At 43.3% G+C, this 12162-nt stretch overlaps 1 pseudogene; it reads right to left on the bottom strand.

Moving 5' to 3' along the window:
• Positions 1-7433: 7433 nt before the first annotated feature.
• Positions 7434-8654, bottom strand: LOC112300076 (small nuclear ribonucleoprotein-associated protein N-like; annotated as a pseudogene).
• Between the last annotated feature and the right edge of the window lie 3508 nt (positions 8655-12162).

Raw genomic sequence — 12162 nt, 5'->3', positions numbered from 1 at the left:
TCCTCCAGTTCTAGAGGTCCAAAGTGTGACAAGTTTCTCATTAGGCAACAATCAGTGAGTCAGCAGACCTGCATTCCTTTCTGGAGGCTCTAAGTGAAAATCATTTCCTTGCACATTCAAGCTATTGCAATTGCTGGAATGAAGTCCTTGTTGTTTCCTTGGTGGCCGACATATGGTTGAGGCTACCTGTGTGCCTCGGCTCCTGGCTCCCGTCTCCCTTCCTCCGTCTATACAGTCAGCAATGGTGCTTTGGAATCCCTCTCACATTCTGAATCTCTCCTGCATGTCTCTGATTTATTCCTCTCTCTCTTTCTGCCACTTTTAATATGGGCTCAGATGATTACACTGGGCTCATGTAGATAATCCAAGATAATTTCCCTATTTTCAGGTAACTTTAATTTCAGCTGTGAAGTCCCTTTCACATGTAAAGCAACATAATCACAGATTCCAGGGACTGGACATCTTTAGGTGGTCATTCTTTGACCTAGCACAACCATCAAACTATTTTAAGGTTTTCTTTGTATCACAGAAGAGAAGTCGAACAGTTTCCCAGAATCGCCTTTCCTAAATGGTTGTGAATTAAAGTTTGCCAGTGAGAGGCACTTGCGTGAGGTTTAGAAGGCATTTAGAACAGATCAGTTTATTTTACTCCACTGGAATTTGCAGCCAGATGCATAAACAGATGTGAGATTCACAGAAGCTTCCTAGTAAGCTCTTGAGAGACATCTCCTTTGTAGGACTTCAGCATATGAATGGGGTGGGAGGGGTTGCACAATTCAGCCCACGATATCAGGAAACTGAAATTTGTGCATATACAAATTGTACAAAAAGAGAGTACCTTCTGTTTACCTGAATGGGCTCTGAGAGAGATAGAGCTACAATTAGGACTTCAGCAGTCTCTTCAAAACTGACTCCTGGGAAATATGTTCCATTTGTTTCTCCCAAGCGCTAAAAACATTCTGTATCTTCATGCTTAGATATCAGATTGTTTTATTATTAGAATTATTGTGTCAGCTTTTTTTGATAAGGTTTTTCAAGATAATACTCCACATTCTTCAGTCTTTTTTAAAAAACTTAGGTATATAAATGAGGAGGCAGAGATCTTAGGTGTTCAGCTGGATGAGGTTACACAGCTGTACAGACCCATGCAACCCCCAGCACGGTTACGGTATAGAACGCTTTCATCATCCTCACAATCTCCCTTGTGACTCTGCGCAGTCAATCTCCCTTGCATATCAAGCCCCAGGCAACCTTTGTTCTGATTTCTATCACTGAGGAATAGTTGCGGCCTGTTTTGGGTTCTCTATAAACTGAACCATTCAGGTATGACTGGCTTCTTTCACTCAACAAAATGGTTTTTGGACTCTCCTTTGTGTCCTGCGTGTTAGTAGTCCGCCGAGTGGTATTGATTGCAGGGATGTGCCACACTGCGTTTTACTCCTTCTTCTGTTGATAGACTTTTGGGTTGTTTCCAATGCTTTAGAAGCATTCTAGTAGAAACCTTTTGTAAATATATATTTTCACTCTAGGGCGAGAATCGCTGGTTTGTAGTGTAGATGCATGTTTCACTATATAAGGAATTACCAAACAATTCTATAGGGTGAGTGGCTGTATCATTTCACATTCCTAGCAGCAGTGTACGAGAATCCCAGTCACTTCACATACTCAACATTATTTGGAATGATCATTTTAAAAAATCCAATTTAGTGAGTATAAAATATTATCTTATGGCGTTTCTCTGATACTAATGATGTTCAGTACCTTTTCATATACCTATTAGCCATTCCTGTGTCTTCTTTTGCAAATTAGATTCTTCAAGAGTTTTGCTCCTTTAAAAAAATTACTTGTCTGCCTTTCGTTTCTCATGAATAAAGTTTAATTTTAGAGCAGTTTTAGGTTGACAGCAAAACTGTGTGGAAAGCATGGTTGCCACAGTTTTCACATCATCTCTCCTCAAAAAGTTTCTCTTATTATCGACGTCTTGCATTTGTGTGGTGCATATGCTACAATTGACAGATCAATAGTGATGCATTATTATTAACTAAAGACTATAGTTTACATTAGGTCCCACTCTTTATGTTGCTCTCTGTGTGGTACTGTGGGCATGAAGAAATGTACTCATCCATGTGTCCATCATTATATTATCATACAGAAATATGATAATATTTCTCCCTAAAAATCCTTGAGAAAACCTCATTTCAGTAAAAACCCAGAAATGCAGTTGTTGGATAGTATGGTAAGACTCTATTTAGCTTTGTAAGGAACCACCAAACTGTCTTCTAATGGTTGTCTTTTTCATTGTTAATTTTTTGGAGTTATTTATATATATGCATATATTCCTGACACATCTGTTCTGTTTATATATTCTAAAATGCTCACCTGTTCTCTGTATGAGTCACTGGTGTGTATATGTGTCTGTGTATGGTCAGTGGCTTGTCCACTCATTTTCTTAACAGTATCTTTTGAAAAGCAATATATTTTTCCAATTCTATGAGATTCAATTTATAATGTTTGCCTTTTATGGGTGGAAGTTTCATAGCTCTAGTTTTTATTTCAGGTCTCTGATCTAACTCAGGTTAATGTTACATATGGAATGATGTAAAGTGTAAGGTTTATCTTTTTGCCCATATTGCTATGTAGTTGTTCTAGAAGTGAACAAACTATAATATCAATGGCAATTTGCATTCCTAACCATGACATCTTCATTTCTGAAAACAAGTCTCTGCTAAAAGTAATGAGGGTTCCTTGGAGAAATGCCTCATTCCAGAGTTAAGGCTGGAAAGGTACAAGATGATCCTGGAATCTCTCATTGACACAGAAAGAAAGAACGTGCTCAAGGAATAAGGCGACCATGCCAATAGCACACAGGACCCAGCTTTAAATGGGTCCTGCCTTCAAATAATAGAAACTTGAACTTGAATACAAATAAAGATAGTAATAGATTTCATCTACTGAATAAAATAGGAATCCAAGAGTCCATACTGATAAAACTAAAGATATAAATAACAAGAATGAAAAGCACTCCTTTGGAGTAGAATGCAAACCGTTATTAAATATTTCTTAATAAGTACAAAACAATTAACTTTGGAGTGGGCAAGCCTGGCAGAAGCCTTCTTAACCAACTGAAAAAAGTTACCACCACCAGGGATGGAACTAAAGGACATTCTGTGCTTTCCTCTATGATGCACTGGTAAAAACACAGTGGTACTTTCATAGTATTCCTGCCGAAAGTGAATATGAGTCTCCTGATGGAGAAATACCAAGAATCGAGGGACACTTTGCAAAGTTCCTAGAAAGGCTGCACTCTTCAAACCTGTCAAGGTCACGTGGAAGAAAGACTGAAGATTGTTCCAGATGAAGGAAGGCTACAGACATGACAACTAAATGTAACTCATGGTCCAGAGCTGGGTCCTGGCCGTCAAAATTTTATTTTGGGGACCATGAGAGAAAATCTTAATGGGGTCAGTGGATTAAATTATAACGTCATATCAGTGTTAATCGCCGTCATTTTCACAGTTAGGCTGCGGTTCTCTAGGACGGTGTACCTGTTCACGGCAAATGCATGCTGAAGTAATAAGGGGAAATAAGCCTTCATGTTTGCAACTCCCAAATGGCTTAGAGAAAATGATAACACAAACACGCACGTGTACATATACACATACCACTGCTAACTGTGAGAGAAAGAGAAGTAAATACAGTAAAATGTTAACAAATGGTTCATCTGGGAGAAGGATATATGGAATTTGTTAAAATCTTACAAGTTTTTGTATGTTTAAAATTATTTCAAAACAAGTTTAAAAAGAATGGAAATGAAGAATTAATGTGTGAAAACATTTTACACTTTAAGACTTATTTTGTCCCTGAAAGAAATATATCCGTTGGTGATGTCAGGTCACACACACACACAGACACACACACACACACACACACACAGAGGAGCTTCGGGAGACACGGGGGAAGAAAGAGAACTGCCGAAAAGTAAAACATCATTTAGAATGGAAGGGCAGATAGAGTGCTTCCCAGACAGGATAAAGCTAAAGGAGTTCATCATCACCAAGCCTCTGTTACATGAAATGTTAAAGGGACTTATTTAAGAAAAACAAGATACAAACTATGAACATTAAAATGGCAATAAATTCACAGCTACCAGCAATTAATCTAAAAAACAAACTGAGCAGACAAGCAGAACAGAAACAGAATCATAGATATGGAGATCATTTGGAGGGTTACCCGTTGGGAGTGGGGGGAGAAGGGGGGAAAAGGTACAGGGAGTAAGAAGTACAAATTGATAGGTACAGAATAGACAGGGGGAGGTTAAGAACAGTATGGGTAATGGAGAAGCCAAAGAACTTATGTGCATGACCCATGGACGTGAACTAAGGGGGCAATTGCCAGAGGGAATGGGGGATACTGGGTGGAGGGGGGGAAAGGGCAAAAAATTGGGACAACTGTAACAGCATAATCAATAAAATATATTTAAAAAAAATCTTACTTTCAAATTCATTTTCTCATTTGAGACTCAGAACAACTCTGTAAGAGGGCATTTTATTTACTTTTTACAAATAAGGAAATTGGATTTCAAAGATGCCCAAGGGCTTGTCTATGATACAACCTGGTCAGATTCAGAACCCGGACCAGGTATTCGAAACTCTAGTCCTGTCTCCTTTTCACAACTGCGTGCTGCCTTTAAAGCTAATGTCTTATGGTTTGCCTTGCGCAAGTTACTCATCTGCTCTGGACCTTTGCTACCTCGTGTCTAATCTGTTTTCAGGAGTGGGCCACTCTGCAGGTCTTTTTCTCATTTAACAATGTGGGAGACCTTAGAATGAGCAACTGGCACTATCCCCTCCCACTCTGGATTTCTGTGATTCCATCCCCATTTTGTACAAACACTGGAGTACTTGCAAGAGGAAGTTCTCTCCAAGGACCTATTTCTGTATTAAGAAAAGTAGTCACTGAGTGAATAGGAGGCACCAAGATAGCTGAGGGAGGCCAGCAGGCAAATCTAGGGAACCTGAAAGAAGAGGATTCTGGGACACGGCTGAGGGCCAACCAGAGATGCTTTAGGGCTGAGAGAAATCCTGCTTCCTCTCCCAGGAGGACCACCATGGTGGCCCAGTGATGAAAGAAGGTTTCTGGAAGTACAATTGCCTGTTTACTCTGAGACAGCATTGCATCATCTGCATCCTACCTGCAGTAGAATTCCCCCAAACTCGACAGAACAATAGAAAGTGTTACAAGATGGCCTTCAGAATGTTATAATGGATACTTGTTTTCCCTTTTAATAAAGTATGTCTCTGTATTACGAGAGTAGCATGTTTTGAATTGACACAAAGCAAGACTGAGATGAAACCTTACTTTGTCCTTCAAACTACTACTTCTTCAAGAATAAATATATTTTTTAAAAATGTAAACTTTATGAATTTATCTATACCAGGATAAAATCAGAGGTAAAGTAACTACACATTAAATTTCAAAGGCAGGTCACACAGTCACTGCAAGGCTAGTGAATGACAATTATCCAGTGAAACATAATATGCGATCTGTGTACAGCACTTTGTAGTTTGCCAAATACTTTTATTCCTGTCATTTGCTTCCCACTGCTGCCTTATGATCTCGATCCTACTATTATACACATTTATTGAAAAAGTGACCAAAGCTCAAAGGAATTTGGGGACTTGCTCAAGCCACATAGTTTTAGTCACATCATCACTCACTTGCCTCCTTTGAACCAGACCCTTCTACCTCTGCACGAAGCGCACGTCCCAAGCGCACGTCCGCTCCCTTAATCATTAAGCCCCCAGGACACCATGCTTTGGTCAGGGTCAGGCTGTCTTAAGAATAAAGCCTCAGGTCTCTTGTGCAAGGGAACAGAGTCTAGGGCAAACTAAAGATAACATCTTGACCTCAGTTTTTCAGCGCCAGGCCCATGAAAATGCAAGGACCCCACCGAACACAGCCGCGCAAAACTAGACAGAACCGCCCGATGGCGGACGTCTGGACCTGATACAATGATCAACTACTCCGAACCCTGGTTCGACCCGAGCTGTAGCGCTTACGACTCCACCTACATTAATCACCATGATTACTGCATTTTTCCGCATATAACCCATCCCCTAAGGGCCATCAGGAGCCAGGTTGCAGAACACTTGCTCACCTGTGTCTCCTGGCCTCGCACCATTTCTTTAAATAAACCTTTACTTTTTTGGTACAAACTCCCATTCATGTTTTATTGGGCTTTGATGTGTGCAAGCAAACAACCCCCTTCAGTGCGGTAGCATTATTAAACTACTCTTTGTTTTTCTCACGACAAAAAAAAAGAGTATGAGAATTTGAACCCAAATTTCAAAAATTCCCTCCTTTCCCCAATGCTTCCCTGACATATACTGCATTGCTTTTACGGTGGCATATATGTTCCTTGATGAAAACATGGTCAGTTGTGATTCTATCTTTGCGATACAATGACACGGCCAGTTCTCACCCACGTGGCATCACGGGAGGTAGAGGGCAGCCATATGCGCATGTCCACTTGGATACAGCCGCTCACACCACGACATAAATGTGCACACGCGGAGTAGAGTTGCTCACAGGACACAGTCACTTACACTACAGGCAACAAATTCCATCTTACAGCAATATAAGATAGATGCGTGCAAAATAAAATTAATAAGATGTTAGTTCATTAAATTATCATTCAGTCATAGAAATCTGATTTTCCAGTTACATATCTTTGGGACTGTTAGTGTATGTGGCACCATCCTTCTACTTCCTGTGAGAAACTGAACAGAGATGGGTCTCTTTAGTTCTCAGGAAGGAGTTTGCGAAGAGAAATTTATGTGGAGGATTATGTAATTGTTAAGAAGACAGCTCTGTGTATCTGTAAGTCTTGACATATATTTGTTAGCAGAACTATGGGTATTAGGATTCTGCAAAAGTGTATAGAGACAGACAAATAGAATTTTCAACAATCCTTGTTTAGATTGATTTTGTAGGAAGAGGAGAGGTATTGTGAATATTTCCTCTTAATTTTATCACACTGGTATTATTTAATGTGTTTTTAAAAAAACTTTTTAATCCTCACCCGAGGATATGTTTTATTGATTTTTAGAGAGAGAGGAAGGGAGAGAGAGAGGGGGGAAAAAAACATCGATGTGAGAGAAACATCCATTGGTTGCCTCCCAAACGTGCCCCGACCAGGACCAAACAGAAACCTACACATGTACCCGGATGGGTATCAAACTTGCAACCTTTCAGCATATGGGATGAGACTTCAACCAACTGAACCACCCAGCCATGGCTAATTTCTTTTTTTTTCAAGGTTTAGTTGCTCTATGCATTTATTAGCAAATATTAATGCAGCAAAGAAGGCTCACATTCTGCACAGTTTCACAAGACACTCTGCAGGAAAAGAGTGACTAAGGACAGATAGTATCCTATGGTCTTGGTGGATGCATTCCTAGGGGAGGTAGAACTCTGATTCTTGGTGGTGGGGATCTCATTCCTGGAGGAGGGATACCTCTCGGTGCCCCTAAAGGAGGGGGAAACCCCACTGGTGGTCCCATGGGTGCTCTCGTGCCAGGTGGAGGAGCCATTATGCCTGGAGGGGATTTGCCCACCCCACAGGGGTGGGAGGAGTCCCCTGACCTGGTGGGTGCCGAGTTGAGGCTCCAATTATGCTGGCAGTGGCTGCCATGGTGGCAGCTGTGACAGTGCCTTGTCCCTGTGCAGTCATTACCTGCTGGGAGGGCACCGCAACCCCTCAGACATGGCCTGCTAATCCTGCAGGAGCCCATGGAATTGGAACACCACTTGTGCTGCTCTGCCAGTGGCCCTGCCAACCCCAAGGCCTCCTGCAGCTCCCGCAAGTGGTACACAAGCAATTCTAGTATCTTTGGGGGGAGGTCCCTCCACCCCCATGGAAATATAGTTCTCCCCCTGCAGCAATACCAGACCCAAAACCTGCTTCTCTTCATGCTCTGGCTTCTTCACATTTTTGGCTTGATCTTCCTGAACTCATCATAATCACAGAGGATCAAGTTCACATGCTTGTCCGAAGCCTGAAAGGTGCCCATCTTGCAGGATGCACCTCATTCTATAGTTCAGGGGTCCCCAGGCCAGGGGCTGTTAGGAAATGAGCAACACAGGAGGAGGTGAGCAGCAGGTGAGCAAGCGAAGCTTCATCTGTATTTACAGCTGCCCCCATTGCTCACATTACCGCCTGAGCTCCGCTTCCCTTCAGATCAGTGGAGGCATTAGATTCTCATTGGAGCAGGAACCCTACTGTGAACTGTGCATGCGAGGGACCTAGGTTGCATGCTCCTTATGGGAATCTAATGCCTAACCATCTGAGGTGGAGCTGAGGCGGTGATGCTAGCGCTGGGGAGCGGCTGCAAGTACAGGTTATCATTGGCACAGGGGTTTGACTGCACAGAGACCATCATAAATCAACTGCTTGCAGGCTCATATCAAAACCCTATCAGTGAGTGGCCAGTGACAATAAGCTGCATCTGATGGCAGGCTATAAAACCATTCCCCCTGCCACTGGTCCATGGGAAAATTGTCTTCCACCAAACTGGTCCCTGGTGCCAAAAAGGTTGGGGACCGCTGCTATAGTTGATGTGCTGCAGCATCTTGCTGCTCTTTCCCACAGACATCATGGCTGTGACGCCACACCCAGTGTTCACAGTAAAGTTCCAAGATCCTTAAAACTGAAGGGAAGGCTACAGATAAAGGTATGATGCACGTTCTGCTACGAACAGTGCAAGCTGGGGCAGAAACTTCAAACAGTACGTAGAGCCTGGTTTTTCCACTTGGATTCAGCTACCTGGGATGTCCCAACTTCTTTAACCACCTTTTGGTGTCTCAGCTAAGAAAGCCTGCCTCATTTCTGCCAGGTATTTGCTGCTGCTGAGATCACCTCCGGTACAGCTGACACTCGTGTTTGCTCAGGGAGCCTGTCCTCCTACGATTGCCCTGGACTTCCACCTCGTGCTGTTGTGTAGTCCTTCTCAAGTGTAAGTGGCCCCTGGCCCATTTGCACCGCTGGCAGCTCCTTAGACCTCAATGTCTGGCATCTCTGGGGGCCACTCTGCTCTGTGCTGGCCTCACAGCTGCAGCGCCAACTCCAGGGCAAATTTATTTTAACCATAAGAATACAGTAACTTAGCACTTAAACATGTAAAAATATTTCAGGTCACTTTGGTAAGTTGGAGAGGGTGAAGATAGGAGGGAGAAAGCTGTACCTACTCATTCCTCTCTCTAGGCTAGAGGTCTCCACAGCCCTCTAGATGTGGTTATTATTAAAAGTAGATCCCGGTGTATCTGGTAAGCAGAAGGAAGGGGAGGGGCTTGTGGGCAGAGGCCTGGATCTTGGTGGCATCCATTTGATCCTGTCACAAATATCCCCTCCAAAGCTACTTTCTGCTCCTGGCTGCATATTCAAGTATCAGATTGGTTTACCCTACCTGTTCACATTGCTCAGGAAGCTAAAGAATCAAGAGATGTTTTCGCGTTTATTTTAAGGTAATTTTACAGTCTGGTTTCCAGGTGAACACCAGGGCAGGGTTTGAGCATGGAAGGTGGTGGAAGTGATAAGGGAGGATTTATCTCAGCCTCGACCCTTTGTACCTTTCTTGCAAAATAGTGGAGTCCAAACCACCCTCAGGATGTTCTGAGCCACAGCTGTCCTGATAAAGTTTCTGAGCCTAAGATAAGTCACCTGGCCTGCTTTGCCTCTGCCCCCCGGCATCTTCATCCCAGTGTAAAGGAACATTCAAAGGTCACTTCAGAGGAGAAAGGGAAGTGACTAAAGCAATTTGCAGCTCTAAGCAGGGTGAATGGAGAAAGAATGGCTGGCAGGCAGTAGCTCTGGTGGGAGAGCATTGTTGGGTACTGGGAAGCTGGCTAACATGAACATTATATTTCTATACATTCTGTCTATTTATACCACTCACTTATTCTCAACTGCTCCCCTGAGGGTCTATGAGGGACTGCCTGTCTCTCCTCCCTTCCTCCAAGTTGGGAAACACCTCCCAAAGTCACTGCTTGGCTCTGTGCACAGTTCTGGCCATGACAGTTCTTGTTTTCCAGGAACTCAGAGCCCCCTGTGAGGTGATACTAGTGGTTGCTTCCTGGGGAGGACTGCGTGGCTTCCTCTGTCTGGGGTTGTAGGAAGAAGGCTGGGGCAGGATTGCCCTAATCATCTCTGGGTTCCCACCAGACGGTTCTCGTTCACAGAAGTCCAGTGCATAATACTTGTTAACTGGAAGGGCCTGTGCATCAGAGTCAGAGGAGCCGTGTCTGTGGTACCGCAGCACCCGCTTACTGCTCCCCTCCTGCGTTTAGGCAAGTCTTTCACTTCTGGGTCTCAGGTTCCTAGATGACCCATCCTTGTACATGGTCCTTATCCAGAGTCAAGAAGGTACTTCATGTCAGTCGCTAGACCCAGTGTCTGTCATGGGATGTGTGTCCCTGGGAGTAGAACCCTGGGCATTTCTTCCTGTAGTAGGGTCTGGACATGCATGGTGGAGCTGGACATGCACTGATACACCAGGCAGATCCACCCTCCACCCTGAGCTGTGAATGAGCAGGATGGCCAGAAACCTACCTCTGACATTTCCTGTCCCTTCATTCCATCCACTGAGCATTTACGTAGCACCTAGGAAACACTTTCACATGCTGAAGATAAAGGGGTAACTGAGAGAGTCCCTGTTTAGCCTCAAGGGTCTTCTCATCCAGTGGGGGAACTCATATCACAGGAGAGTCCAGGGGCTAATGTGACGTCCTACCTGCTCTTTCCCCTGCCGACCCTCTCAGCAGTGCGATTCCCTCCTCCTGTCCCTGCTTGGACCTTGGCCCTGTTTCTCTCCTATCTCTCAGTCTCTCACTTCCATGGATGCCCATTCAATTCTGTTGCAAAGGACTGAAGAGGGTATTTTTGAAAACAATTATTTAGCCATTTTTATTACATCAGTCATCATTTTACAATGGGGACTAATGTATGATCAGAGGTAGAACATTCTGGACAATTTGAAGAGTATTTCTGGACACTTTGTGCAGCCACCATTTCTAACTTTTATTTCAATGTCTGCACCCAGAGATTCTTTCATCCACCAAAAATTTATGGAGCTTCTTACTGTAGGCCAGGCACTTTTCCAGGCATTGGGAATAGAGCAGCAAACCAAGCAGAATCTCTGTCCCACATAGATTTACATTGTAAACGGGAGTCAGACTGACAAAGTTCTATATGATATGATGTGCGCTGGTATGACAAATGCTATGTAAAGAAATGAAGCATCGTGAGGGGTTCTGAATTACTGCAGAAAGCGGGGTGCTCTGAGAGATGAGGTTGTCAGGCAAGTCCTCTCCAAAAACGGTGGGAGCTGGGGTCAGGCAGGTAACTGGGGGAGTCTTTGCTAGGCAGAAACAATAGAAAGTGCAAAGATCCTGAGATCAGAGCCACTTGTGTGTGAGAATCAACAAAGTGGACGTTGGGATTCATTACAGCAGAGCAGGGAATGGGAAGAAGCTTAGAAAGTGAGGCAGGGCCTCTGGGCCATGACCAAGACTTTGCTTTTTATTGTGAGTGAGAAGGGAAAAAAATGTTGGAGGGTTTGGCTCAGGGGAATGAAGAGATCTAACTTTTGTCCTAAAGAATTCCTGTGCCTAGTCCGTGGAGACTATATACACTACAGGAAGGCTACGAGATTAGTTGTAGCAATCCGGGTTGAAAAGAAGGCTGAGATCTGGGTGGTTGGCAGTGGCAGAAGTGACAAAAAAGCGATTAACTTGGGGATAGATTTTAAAAGCAGAGCCAACAGTTGGCTGTAAGGGCTTGGACACAACTCAGTTGTCAACAACTCTTTGAATAATGACATTCAAAGTAGAAAAACCAAACCGTTTAAAAACACAAGTCTTCATTGTTAAGCAAAAATAACACCCAGTGGCCAAGGGACACTAATATTAGGACACGAAATAGTCAAAAATAGGAAGGATGGCTGCAAATGGTTATTGGGTGATTTTGCAGAACTTTTTATACTTCCCTAGTTAGAAAAATAAAAATAAAAAAAGGATAGGGATATACAATACTACTTCCCGACTAAAGAAAATCCCTGTTTAAATATTTTGTTTTGTCTGAAAGACAGGACCCCTGGGGGTCTCTCA

This window comes from Desmodus rotundus, chromosome X (assembly GCF_022682495.2).
Source record: "Desmodus rotundus isolate HL8 chromosome X, HLdesRot8A.1, whole genome shotgun sequence".
NCBI classification, from domain to species: Eukaryota; Metazoa; Chordata; class Mammalia; order Chiroptera; family Phyllostomidae; genus Desmodus; species Desmodus rotundus.
Note: the sequence above shows the minus strand (reverse complement) of the source record. Positions and strands in the feature narration are given on the sequence as shown.